The sequence below is a fragment of the Triticum aestivum genome, chromosome 4B (genome assembly GCF_018294505.1).
Source record: "Triticum aestivum cultivar Chinese Spring chromosome 4B, IWGSC CS RefSeq v2.1, whole genome shotgun sequence".
Taxonomy (NCBI): Eukaryota; Viridiplantae; Streptophyta; class Magnoliopsida; order Poales; family Poaceae; genus Triticum; species Triticum aestivum.
Genome location: NC_057804.1, coordinates 227,835,366 through 227,847,775, shown reverse-complemented (window position 1 = coordinate 227,847,775; position 12,410 = coordinate 227,835,366).

Sequence of the window (12,410 nt, the reverse complement as noted above, 5' to 3'; positions counted from 1 at the left end):
TCTTCCTTATGAGTGGCGGTCGGGGACAAACGATGGTGTTTTCCTACCAATCTATCCCCCTAGGAGCATGCACGTAGTAGTTTGTTTTCAATGGCTTGTAGATTTTTGCAATAAGTATATGAGTTCTTTATGACTAATGTTGAGTCCATGGATTATACGCACTCTCACCCTTACACCATTGCTAGCCTCTCTTGTGCCGCGCAACTTTCACAGGTACCATACACCCACCATATACCTTCCTCAAAACAGCCACCATACCTACCTATTATGGCATTTCCATAGCCATTCTGAGATATATTGCCGTGCAACTTTCCACCGTTCCGTTTATTATGACACGCATCATCATTGTCATATTGCTCTTGCATGATCATGTAGTTGACATCGAATTTGTGGCAAAGCCACCTTCATAATTCCATGCATGTCGGTCTTGATTCATTGCATATCCCGGTACACCACTGGAGGCATCCATATAGAGTCATATTTTGTTCTAAGTATCAAGTTGTAATCTTAAGTTGTAAGTAAATAAAAGTTTGATGATCTTCATTATTAGAGCATTGTCCCAAGTTAGGAAAGGATGATGGAGACTATGATTCCCCCATAAGTCGTGATGAGACTTCGGACTTTACAAAAAAAGAGAAAGGCCAAATAAAAAAAAGCGAAAGGCCAAATAAAAAAATGAGAGAAAAAGAGAGAAGGGGCAATGCTACTATCCTTTTACCACACTTGTGCTTCGAAGTAGCACTATGATCTTCATGATAGAGAGTCTCCTATGTTGTCACTTTCATATACTAGTGGAAATTTTTCATTATAGAACATGGCTTGTATATTCCAATGATGGGTTCCTCAAAACGCCCTAGGTCTTCGTGAGCAAGCAAGTTTGATGCACACCCACTTAGTTTCTTTTGTTGAGCTTTCATACATTTATAGCTCTAGTGCATCCGTTGCATGGAAATCCCTACTCACTCACATTGATATCTATTAATGGGCATCTCCATAGCCCGTTGATACGCCCATTGATATCTCTTAATGGACTATCTTCTCCCTTTTTGTCTTCTCCACAACCACCATTCTATTCCACATATAGTGCTATGTCCATGGCTCACGCTCATGTATTGCGTGAAAGTTGAAAAAGTTTGAGAATACTAAAGTATGAAACAATTGCTTGGCTTGTCATCGGGGTTGTGCATGATTAAATACTTTGTGTGATGAAGATAGAGCATAGCCAGACTATATGATTTTGTAGGGATAGCTTTCTTCAGCCATGTTATTTTGAGAAGACATGATTGCTTTGTTAGTATGATTGAAGTATTATTACTCTTATGTCAATATGAACTTTTATTTTGAATCATTTGGATCTGAACATCCATGCCAGAATAAAGAAAATTACATTAAGGATTATGCTATCTAGCATTCCACATGAACAATTCTGTTTTTATCATTTACCTACTCGAGGACGAGCAGGAATTAAGCTTGGGGATGCTTGATACATCTCCAATGTATCTATAATTTTTGATTGTTCCATGCTATTATATTACCCGTTTTGGATGTTTATGGGCCTTACTTTACACTTTTATTTCATTTTTGGGACTAACCTACTAACCGGAGGCCTAACACGAATTGATGTTTTTTTTGCCTATTTCTGTATTTCGAAGAAAACGAATATCAAACGGAGTCCAAATGGGATGAATCCTTCAGGTGCGATCTTTTTGGAACAAATGCAAACTAGGAGACTTGGAGTGGACGTCAAGCAACAAACGAGGCGGCCACGAGGGTGCCCGGCAGGCCCCCTAGGGGTGGGCGTGCCCCCACCCTCGTGGGCCCATCATTGCTCCATCGACGTACTTCCTTCGCCTATATATACTCCCGTACCCTAAAAACATCCAGGAGCACCACGAAAACCTAATTCCATCGCCGCAACCTTCTGTATCCGCGAGATCCCATCTTGAAGCCTTCGCCGGCGCTCCGACGGAGGGGGAATCGACTACGGAGGGCCTCTACATCATTTCCAAGGCCTCTCCGATGAGTTATGAGTAGTTTACCACAGACCTTCGTGTCGGAGTAATGGGCCACGGGTAGGCTCACCCGAGTCCCTAGATTTATCAAGACTTTGGGCCAGCTCCGCCTAGCTGATCCCCAAGCCGAAACTCCGCCCTCTGGGGCCGGTTGGCTCAGCGGCCGGCTTCCAGAGGGTGGTTGACCCAAGACTACGGCGCTCTGAGTGGCCGGCTCCTGACAGCCGCCTTCCAGAGAGGGCGGCAACGGGCAGGCGGCCACCTCACAACTACAGGCGGCCGAGCTCCCTTCAAGGGTACAAGACAAGGTATGGCTACAGTGAAGCACGTCGCCTCCCACACTCGAGACGGGCGTGGCTACAGTGCTCCGTACAGTCGGAGATCCCCGCACGACGGGGCACTGTGCCATATCTACCCTGACGTTGCTCCGGGCAGGCGGAGTCCTGTTCCCCACGATGGCCTGTCGGTACGTCCCGCAGGAGGCGGGCCCTATCTGGCAGCGACCCCAAGGAAGACGGCGGAAGCTTGACCAAGCGGATACAAGAGGGGCCGGCCTCCAGCAGGCGGCCGTCCCTTATCCCGAGACATGCATGCCATTAAGCTGATGAGACCAGGTGTGGCTACATTGATCTCCAGCCAGGCGGTGGGACTGTAGCCACGCATAGATGACCAAGCTCTCATCACCAACGACACTGATACAGTAAGCAGCCACCAACCAGTCGCAGGGCCTGCTAGGCGGCGGGCCCTAGCGGTCGGCAGAGAAGCCGGAGGCTGGAGACGCTGACAGCCAGGCCCAGTAGCCGGCCAGAATACAATTGTACCTCTGGGGGGTAGTCCTATATAAACCCCCCAGGCCAGCCATGCAGAGGGTTCGGCCCCATTAGAACTAGCCACCTAGTAGAGCAGGAAGAGAGCTGAGCTTTGCCTCCTACTGCCTCTAGCATACAGCTCAAGGAGCACCATTGTATCACTTGTGCCTTAGTGATCATGGGGAGACCCCGCAGAGCAGGACTAGGGGTGTTATCTCCTAGGAGAGCCCCGAACCTGGGTAAAGTATGCCGGCGTTCGTGTCTACGCCTTATCCCACTTCCAGGCACCGGTGACGTTCTACTCACTCCCACCATGATAATCCATCCATTGGCATATGTCGCACCCAACCCCCGACATTTGGCGCCCACCGTGGGGCGAGGTGCACCATCTCCCAGAGATCTGCTCTGGACGGGAACCCTGTTCCTTCCTGGCGAGCGAAGCCAGCCCAGCACGCCCGACGGCGTCAGCCCCGACGTGCTGCATGGTGCGGAGATCACCTGTGCGGCGAGTTGCCTCGCTGACCTCGTCGGCGAGATCGACCTCTCCGACGAGCCAGCCTCCGATGCGGGCACAGGCTGCCCCGAGAGCCGCCTCGTCAGCCTCCTCGACCAACTCCATGTCACCAGCGAGCCCGCTGTGGACCTAGAGTCCGTCGGCTCGACCGATCCGATGATCGTCGGCTCCGACACGGTGTCGCTCGACGCATTTCCCACCGACGTGGTGGTCTACGATGAGCTGCCTCCTCGCGAGTACAGCGGCGGGAGCACCGTCACAGAGGTGCTCGTCATCAATAGCAAGGAGCATTCGTACGGGCGTGCTCAAGATCCCCTCGAGGCCGCCCTGCGCGACCTCATGGCGCCCATTCCCGAGGACGCGGATGCTGAGGTGCTGGAGGCACGCCGCCTTCAACTCGTTGAGAGCGCTGGCCGCTTGGCCAGCATGCGCTGGCTATCAGACGCCTATCGGCGCGAGATGGACCGGACCGTAGGCGGCACGCCCGCTCCAGGCGGGCCTAGCCGCCTCGGCACCGTTCGGTAACGTGGCGCGACCATCGCCACCATGTTAGGGGTGGAGTGCCCCATCTACGCCACGCCTGTAGAAAACATCCGGGCCGCCCAGGCGGTGACAGATGAGCTGAACAAGTACAATGGCGACGAACTCCACCACATGACGGAACGAGTCCAGCAACTCCTGGACGCGGCGGCCGCGCAGCACGAGGCCGCCTGCCGTGCTGAACACCCAGCCGGGCGAAACAACGAGCCGCCCCCACACCGAGACCATGGGGCGACCTCCCGGAGGCCAACTGGCGGCGCCCGCGGAGGAAAGGGCAATGAGCCGGCTGCTAGCCGTAGTCGGACGGGCATCTCCATCGAGTAGGACGAGGAAGGCCGCCCTCATGCAGTAGAGCGGCGAGGAGACCCGCCGCCTCCCCCGCCTCGTGGAGTGAGATACCCCACTCTACCTCCTGTTACGCACCCGACTCTCGGCGACCGCCTTGGCCGCCGAGAGGGAGTCAGAGAGAACGATGCTCGCCACCGGATCGACCGTCTCAACCGATCCCTGGCACTCGAAGAAGAAGATGCATTGCGCCCGCCTTGCTTCGGCCCCCGAATCCATGATGAGCCCTTCCCCAAAGGGTTCACCCTCCCACGCGACACGCCCAAATACACCGGCTCCGTGAAGCCGGAGGACTGGCTGGTCGACTACTCCACTGCCGTCAGCATAGCAAACGGCAACAAGCGCGATGTCGTGAAATACGTCCCGCTCATGCTTCAAGGCACTGCTCGGACGTGGCTAAACAGCCTGAAGCCCCGCAGCATCAACAGCTGGGTTGATTTCACCGAGGTCTTCATCCGCAACTTCACCAGCACTTACAAGCGGGCCCCCAAGCCCCGACAGCTCTCCTTATGCGTCCAAGGGCCCATGGAGTCAACTCGTGACTACCTCACACGCTGGACTGAGCTGCGCAATTCTTGCGAAGGCATGCACGAGGTGTAGGCAATCGAGTACTTTACTGTCGGGTGTCGAGAGGGCACCCTCCTCAAGCATCGACTCCTCTACGACGAGCCCGAGACCTTCGATGAGCTGCTGGTCATCGCCGACAAGCACGCCACGGCCGACTCCTCCATGAAGGCGGAAATCCTCGTTGACGCATCCGAAAAGGTGGCTCCCCAGGCACCTCAGACTCCGGTTGGGGACACCAGTCGGCGACAGGAGCCAGGAGATAACAAGCGAAAGGCCACTCAACCGGCTTCCACTAGCCGGCAGGTGGCGACGGTCGAGGATCAGCAGCCAGAAGGGCAACCAGCCCCCAAACGGCAGAAGGGCGGCAAGTCCAATTGGTTGCCCGCTTTCTCTTATGAGCAGACCCTAGAGGTGCCCTGCAAATTCCATAGCGGCGCAAAGCCCTCCAACCACACCACTCGGAAGTGTCACTGGCTCACCAGAATTGCCAAGGGAGACGGACTCCTACCTCCTCCGCCTGCCGGACCGCCGCCTCCTCAGCCCCAGCAGCCGGCGGCCCGGCCAGTCGGCGCCATCCAAGATGAGTACCCAGAGGAACACGGAGCTTATGTTGTGTTCACCAGCATGGCTGACGACAGACGCAGCAGACGGCAACAACAACAAGAAGTGCAAGCAGTGGTCTCCAGTACCCCAGAGTTCATGCATTGGTCCGAAAAGCCTATCAGCTAGAGCAGGGCCGACCACCCGGAAGTGATGCCTTCCCCTGGTTTGTACGCCCTGGTCCTAGAAGCGACCCTTGCAACGGAGAGGCGAGCAGCCCGTTTCTCCAGAGTCTTGATAGATGGCGGCAGCAGCATCAACATCCTGTATCGTGATACGATGGAGAAGTTGGGAATCAAGCAGAAGCACCTCGTCCCCAGTCGGACTGTATTCCATGGCATAGTCCCTGGCCTTTCCTGCTCACCAATCGGCAAGACCCAGATTGATGTCCTCTTTGGGGACAAGAATCACTTTCGCCGAGAGCCAGTTTGGTTTGAAGTGGTTGACCTCCAGAGCCCCTATCATGCATTGCTAGGCCGGCCTGCTCTAGCCAAATTCATGGCGGTCCCCCACTACGCCTACCTCAAGATGAAGATGCCGAGTACCAAGGGAATCCTGACGGTAGTCGGAGACTACAAGAAGTCGATTGCTTGCGCCGCAGATAGTAGCCGGCTGGCCGAGTCCCTCGTGATTGCAACCGAAAAGCAGCTCCTTGACCAAGTGGTGGCGTTGGCAGGCAAGAAGCCGGAAATGCCATCCACACCCCAGGAGTCGGAAGTTGAGGGCTCGTTCAAGCCGGCCAAAGAAACAAAGAAAATACCCTTGGACCCAGAGCACCCGGAGAGGCACGCTGTCATAGGCACAGGCCATGACAGCAAATAGGAAGGCGAGCTCGTCAATTTCCTCCGTGAGAATTGGGACATCTTCGCATGGTCCCCTAAGGACATGCCGGGTGTTCCGACGGATTTCGCCGAGCACAAACTACACATCCGACTTGACGTCAAGCTGGTCAGGCAACCCTTGCGCCGTTTGTCAGAAGAGAAGAGAAGAATTGTTGGGGAAGAGATAGCCCGATTCCTGGCAGCCAGATTTATCATGGAAGTATTCTTTCCAGAGTGGCTGGCCAATCCAGTTTTAGTATTGAAGAAGAACAAGCAGTGGCCCATGTGCATTGACTACACCAGCCTCAACAAGGCTTGCCCCAAGGATCCCTTTGCTCTGCCGAGGATTGATCAAGTGATAGACTCCACAGCCGGATGCGAGCTGTTGAGTTTCTTGGATGCATACTCAGGCTATCACCAGATAAAGCTGAACCCGGCCGACAGGCTGAAGACCGCCTTCATCATGTCGTTTGGAGACTTTTGCTACCTGACCATGATGTTCGGCTTGAGAAATGCCGGCGCCACGTTTCAGCGTTGCATGCAGAAGTGCCTCCTCAAGCAACTCGGCAGAAATGCCCATGTATATGTCGATGATGTGGTGGTGAAGACGAAGAAGCGCGGCACTCTGTTAGAGGACCTCAAGGAGACCTTTCAAAACCTGCGACAATTCTAGATTAAGCTCAATCCGGAGAAATTTGTCTTCGGAGTACCAGCCGGCCAGCTTCTTGGTTTCCTGGCCTTAGAGAGCGGCATAGAGTGCAATCCTGTGAAGATCAAGGCAATTGAGATGATGAAGGTGCCCACCCGACTGCTGGACGTGCAGAAATTCACTGGCTGCCTGGCGTCAGTCAGCCGTTTCATCAGCCGGCTGGGCGAGAAGGCCCTTCCCCTGTACCAACTCATGAAGAAGACCACCTTTTTCGAATGGAACGACAAGGCAGATGAAGCATTTCTCCAACTCAAAAATATGTTGGCAACCCCGCCTGTCCTGGCAGCACCAACTGAGAAGGAGCCCATGCTCCTCTACATTGCAGCCACCAGTCGGGTTGTCAGCATAGTCATGGTAGTAGAGCGCAAGGAGAAGGACGAAGCATTGCTGGTCCAGAGAGCAGTGTATTACTTGAGTGAAGTATTGTCCGCCTCCAAGCAAAACTACCCCCACTACCAGAAGATGTGTTATGGCGTGCATTTTGCCTCCAAAAAACTGACGCCTTACTTCCAAGAGCATCCCATAACTGTCGTCTGCACAGCCCCGCTTGCTGAGATCATTGGTAGCCGGGATGCCTCAGGCTGAGTGGCCAAATGGGCTATTGATCTGGCCCCCTAGACCATCTATTACCAGCCTCGCACCGCCATCAAATCACAAGTGTTGGCCGACTTCCTCGTCGACTGGGCCGAAACCCAATATTTGCTGCCTGCGCCAGACTCCACCCATTGGCGGATGCATTTTGATGGTTCAAAAATGCGCACTGGTCTGGGAGCCGGCGTCGTCCTCACCTCTCCCAAGGGCGACAAGCTTAAATACGTACTGCAAGTCCACTTTGCCGCCTCCAACAACGTAGCAAAATATGAGGCACTCATGCACGGGCTCCGGCTCGCCAAGGAACTCGGCATTCGCCGGATCCTGTGTTATGGTGACTCCAACTTGGTGGTCCAGCAGTCTTCAGGCGACTGGGACACCAAGGATGCAAACATGGCGAGCTACCGCTTCCTGGTACATCAACTCAGCGGATACTTTGTTGGATGTGAGTTCCTTCACGTGCCAAGGAATGACAACGAGCAAGCAGATGCCTTGGCACGGATCGGCTCCACCCGACAAGCAATACCGACCGGCGTCGCCCTACGCCGTCTTCTGAAGCCGTCTGTCAAGCCGTCTCCTCATAGGCCATCAGGTTGAGGAAGTCGGCATCAGGGTCCACGTTCTCGATGTAGAAATAGGACTGCTGCCACATCTTCACCGACTGCGCCAGCTTGACGACGGGAAAGGCGTTTCGTTTCGCCGGCCAGCGCACGGCGACGAAGCCCCCGCACTCGGCCGCCGTCTCCTTGGCGGAGGTGCCAAGCTTTCCATCGAAGAATGCTCCCCACAACTCGATTGTGGGGAGGATTCTGAGGTAACCCTCACACGCTGTGACGAAGGCGGAGAGGAAGGTCATGGCGTTGTGCGTGAGGTGATGGGGCTGAAGGTTGTAAAAGTTGAGGAAGGCGCAGAAAAAGTTTCTCGCAGGGAGGCCAAAGCCCCACAGGAAATGCGAGCAGAAGACGACCCGCTCGCCTTCCTGCGGCGCCGGTGATATCTCCGTCTCCGGCGGCACCCGAGCCTTGACGAAGGCCGAGCTGGGCATCCGGCGCGTGGCGCGGAGGAAAGCGATGTGATCCTCGATCACGGTCGATCCATCCCAGTCGCCCATGGCTCCGGCTGGCGGCACGGAGAGGAGAGGCGTGTTTGCGTCGAGCAACGGCGGCGGCGCTACGGCAGCAGCAGCAGCGGAGGCTGAGAGGAGAAGAAGAAGAGTGGGAGGGGGCGCAGGAACTTTGCCACACCTCTCCCCCCTCCCTACTTATAGCGCCCGAGCTATGTAGCCGAGGGGGCGGGACATGGGGTCGTGGGATTAACTGCGCCCACGTCCCCACGACCCCCCGTCTCCCGCGCGCATTCACCCCATTGTGAATAGTCAGGGGAATGGCAACCGTCCCCTCCGGCATAGTAAATCCGCCCGGTTGCCGAGGCACAGTAGGGGCGGGCCCGGTCCGGAGTCATGTCCCATCTAGAGCATGGGATGGAAGGCTTGTCAGGCTGACATGCGCCGCATGGCGCGTCCGCGGAGGGCGGCTTCTTGGGGAAGCTTAACAAGCACGCCACCTATTTCCCGCCTTGAAGTTCAAAATCAACCATATAGCTCCGCCTGGGCGAGGCAGGGTTAAGCAGTCAGCTAACCGCAAGACAGATCGACATTCTCCCAGAGCTCGGTGAGGGGGGAAGCCGCTGAGACCTCGCGGCCCCTTGACCACGACGCATCACCGGCTTCTAGGACTACTGTCAGAGTAATGGGCCACGGGTAGGCTCACCCGAGTCCCTAGATTTATCAAGACTTTGGGCCAGCTCAGCCTACCTGAGCCCCAAGCCGAAACTCCGCCCTCTGGGGCCGGCTGGCTCAGCGGCCGGCTTCTAGAGGGCGGCTGACCCAAGACTACGGCGCTCTGAGTGGCCGGCTCCTGATGGCCGCCTTCCAGAGAGGGCGGCAATGGGCAGGCGGCCACCTCACAACTACGGGCGGCCAAGCTCCCTTCAAGGGTACAAGACAAGGTATGGCTACAGTGAAGCACGTCGCCTCCCATGCTCGAGACGGGCGTGGCTACAGTGCTCCGTATAGACGGAGATCCCCGCATGATGGGGCACTGTGCCGTATCTACCCTGACGTTGCTTCGGGCAGGCGGAGTCTTGTTCCCCACGATGGCCTGTCGGTACGGCCCGCGGGAGGTAGGCCCTATCTGGCAGCGACCCCAAGGAAGACGGCGGAAGCTCGACCAAGCGGATACAAGAGGGGCCGGCCTCCAGCAGGTGGCCGTCCCTTATCCCGAGAGATGCATGCCATTAAGCTGATGAGACCAGGTGTGGCTACAGTGATCTCCCGCCAGGTGGCGGGACTGTAGCCACGCATAGATGACCAAGCTCTCGTCACCAACGACACGGCTACAGTAAGCAGCCACGAACCAGTCGACGGGCCCCTCCAGGCGGCGGGCCCCAGCGGGCGGTGGAGAAGCCGGAGGCTGGAGACGCTGACAGCCGGGCCCAGCAGCCGGCCAGATTACCATTGTACCCCTGGGGGGTAGGCCTATATAAACCCCCCAGGCCACCCATGCAAAGGGTTCGGCCCCATTAGAACTAGCCACCCAGTAGAACAAGAAGAGAGCTGAGCTTTGCCTCCTACTGCCTCTAGCATACAGCTCAAGGAGCACCATTGTATCACTTGTGCCTTAGTGATCATGTGGAGACCCCGCAGAGCAGGACTAGGGGTGTTATCTCGTAGGAGAGCCCCGAACCTGGGTAAAGTACGCCGGCGTTCGTGTCTACGCCTTATCCCGCTTCCAGGCACCGATGACGTTCTACTCCTTCCCACCATGATAAGCCATCCATTGGCATATGTCGCACCCAACCCCCGACACTTCGGGTCCATAGTTATTAGCTAGATGGCTTCTTCTCTCTCTTTGAATCTCAATACCAAATTCTCCTCGATCTTCTTGGAGATCTATTCGATGTAACTATTTTTGCGGTGTGTTTGTCGAGATCCGACGAATTGTGGGTTTATGATCAAGTTTATCTATGAGAAATAAATGAATCTTCTCTGAATTCTTTTATGTATGATTTGTTATCTTTGCAAGTCTCTTCGAATTATCAGTTGGTTTTGGCCTACTAGATTGATCTTTCTATGGGAGAAGTGCTTAGTTTCCCAGTTGGTTTTGGCCTACTAGATTTATGATCAAGTTTATCTATGGGAGAAGTGCTTAGTTTTGGGTTCAATCTTGCGGTGTCGTTTCCCAGTGACGGCAGGGGCAGCAAGGCACGTATTGTATAGTTACCATCGAGGATAAAAAGATGGGGTTTGTATCATATTGCATGAGTTTATCCCTCTACATCATGTCATCTTTCTTAATGCGTTACTCTCTTCTTATTGAACTTAATACTCTAGATGGAGGCAGGAATCGGTCGATGTGTGGAGTAATAGTAGTAGATGCAGAATCGTTTCGATCTACTTGTCACGGACGTGATGCCTATATACATGATCATGCCTAGATAATCTCATAACTATGCACTTTTCTATCAATTGCTCGACAGTAATTTGTTCACCAACTGAAATACTTATGCTATCTTGAGAGAAGCCTCTAGTGAAACCTATGGCCCCCGGGTCTATCTTTAATCTTATAAGTTTTTCATCTACTTTTATTTTTCATCTTTTACTTTCCAATCTATATTATAAAGATACAAAAAATATTTATCTTATCTTATTATCTCTATCAGATCTCTCTTTCGCAAGTTACCGTGAAGGGATTGACAACCCCTTTCTCGCGTTGGTTGCGAGGTTCTTGTTTGTTTGTGTAGGTGCGTGGGATTTTTGAGGAGCCTCCTACTGGATTGATACATTGGTTCTCAAAACTAAGGGAAATACTTACGCTACTTTGCTGCATCACCCTTTCCTCTTTAAGGGAAAAACCAACGCATGCTCAAGAGGTAGCAGAGGGTTCACTAGTTTGGCCGCAGTGTGAGGCTGTTCTCGCCGGAGAATAACAGGAAGTGTTGGTGAGAAGAGGAATGGTCTGGACGGCGATGGGAGTTGGGTGGGCGGGTGAGGCCTGCACCACAACACAACCGGCCACGGGAGGCGGTAGCAGGCGGTTCCTCTGGCGGTGGTTTGGGCGGCTGAAGCATGAATATCTGAGATTGAAGAAACACCACAACCTTTAGATGGACATCCAGCGGCCACTGCTAATAGAATCGTGTGTTGACTATAAGTTGACAAACCCTTGCGTACGTGTCAACTTACTAGGCCCATAAGTGACCTTCACATCTGTGGCAGAGAACATATAGCCCATTTTTCATTTGTTATAATGTACAACCCAGTTTTTAATTCTAATGGAATTTACTCATCCCATTTACTGTTTGTTAAAATTATAGCCCATTTTCTAGCAAGGACTTTGTTAATAATTTCAGCCAACCGCTAAAAAAATTCAACAAAATTTCCAACATTTTGATGGGATCCGAAATATTTTTTAACCCAAAATTTAGAGTCAGATTAAATATAATTTCAAAATAAATTTGTATTACGTAAAAATCCAACAAAATTTTGAGCACGCAAGAAGTAACTAAATTAAAAAATGTACCTTTTTGAGAAGAATAAAAAAGTACTTGTTGGGTGCGCCCATTTTCTTGGCAAGTCTAATGTGGCGCGGCGAATAACAAGTTGACCTGGCTTGGGTATTCCGCAAAAAAAGAATAGCTGGACCATTTTCACATTTAAATATTAATATCTGGGCTGGATATTTGGTCGACATAAAATAATAGCCTGGGCTAGACGGGCCACAGCCCGCCCAGTTGATACCCCGCTCCTCTGAACAACAACAAAAACATTGCTCAAGAAAAACTCTGCTCACACCTCAAAAACACAAATACTGCTCGAGCTACTGGGTCCCAGCTTTCGGCCTC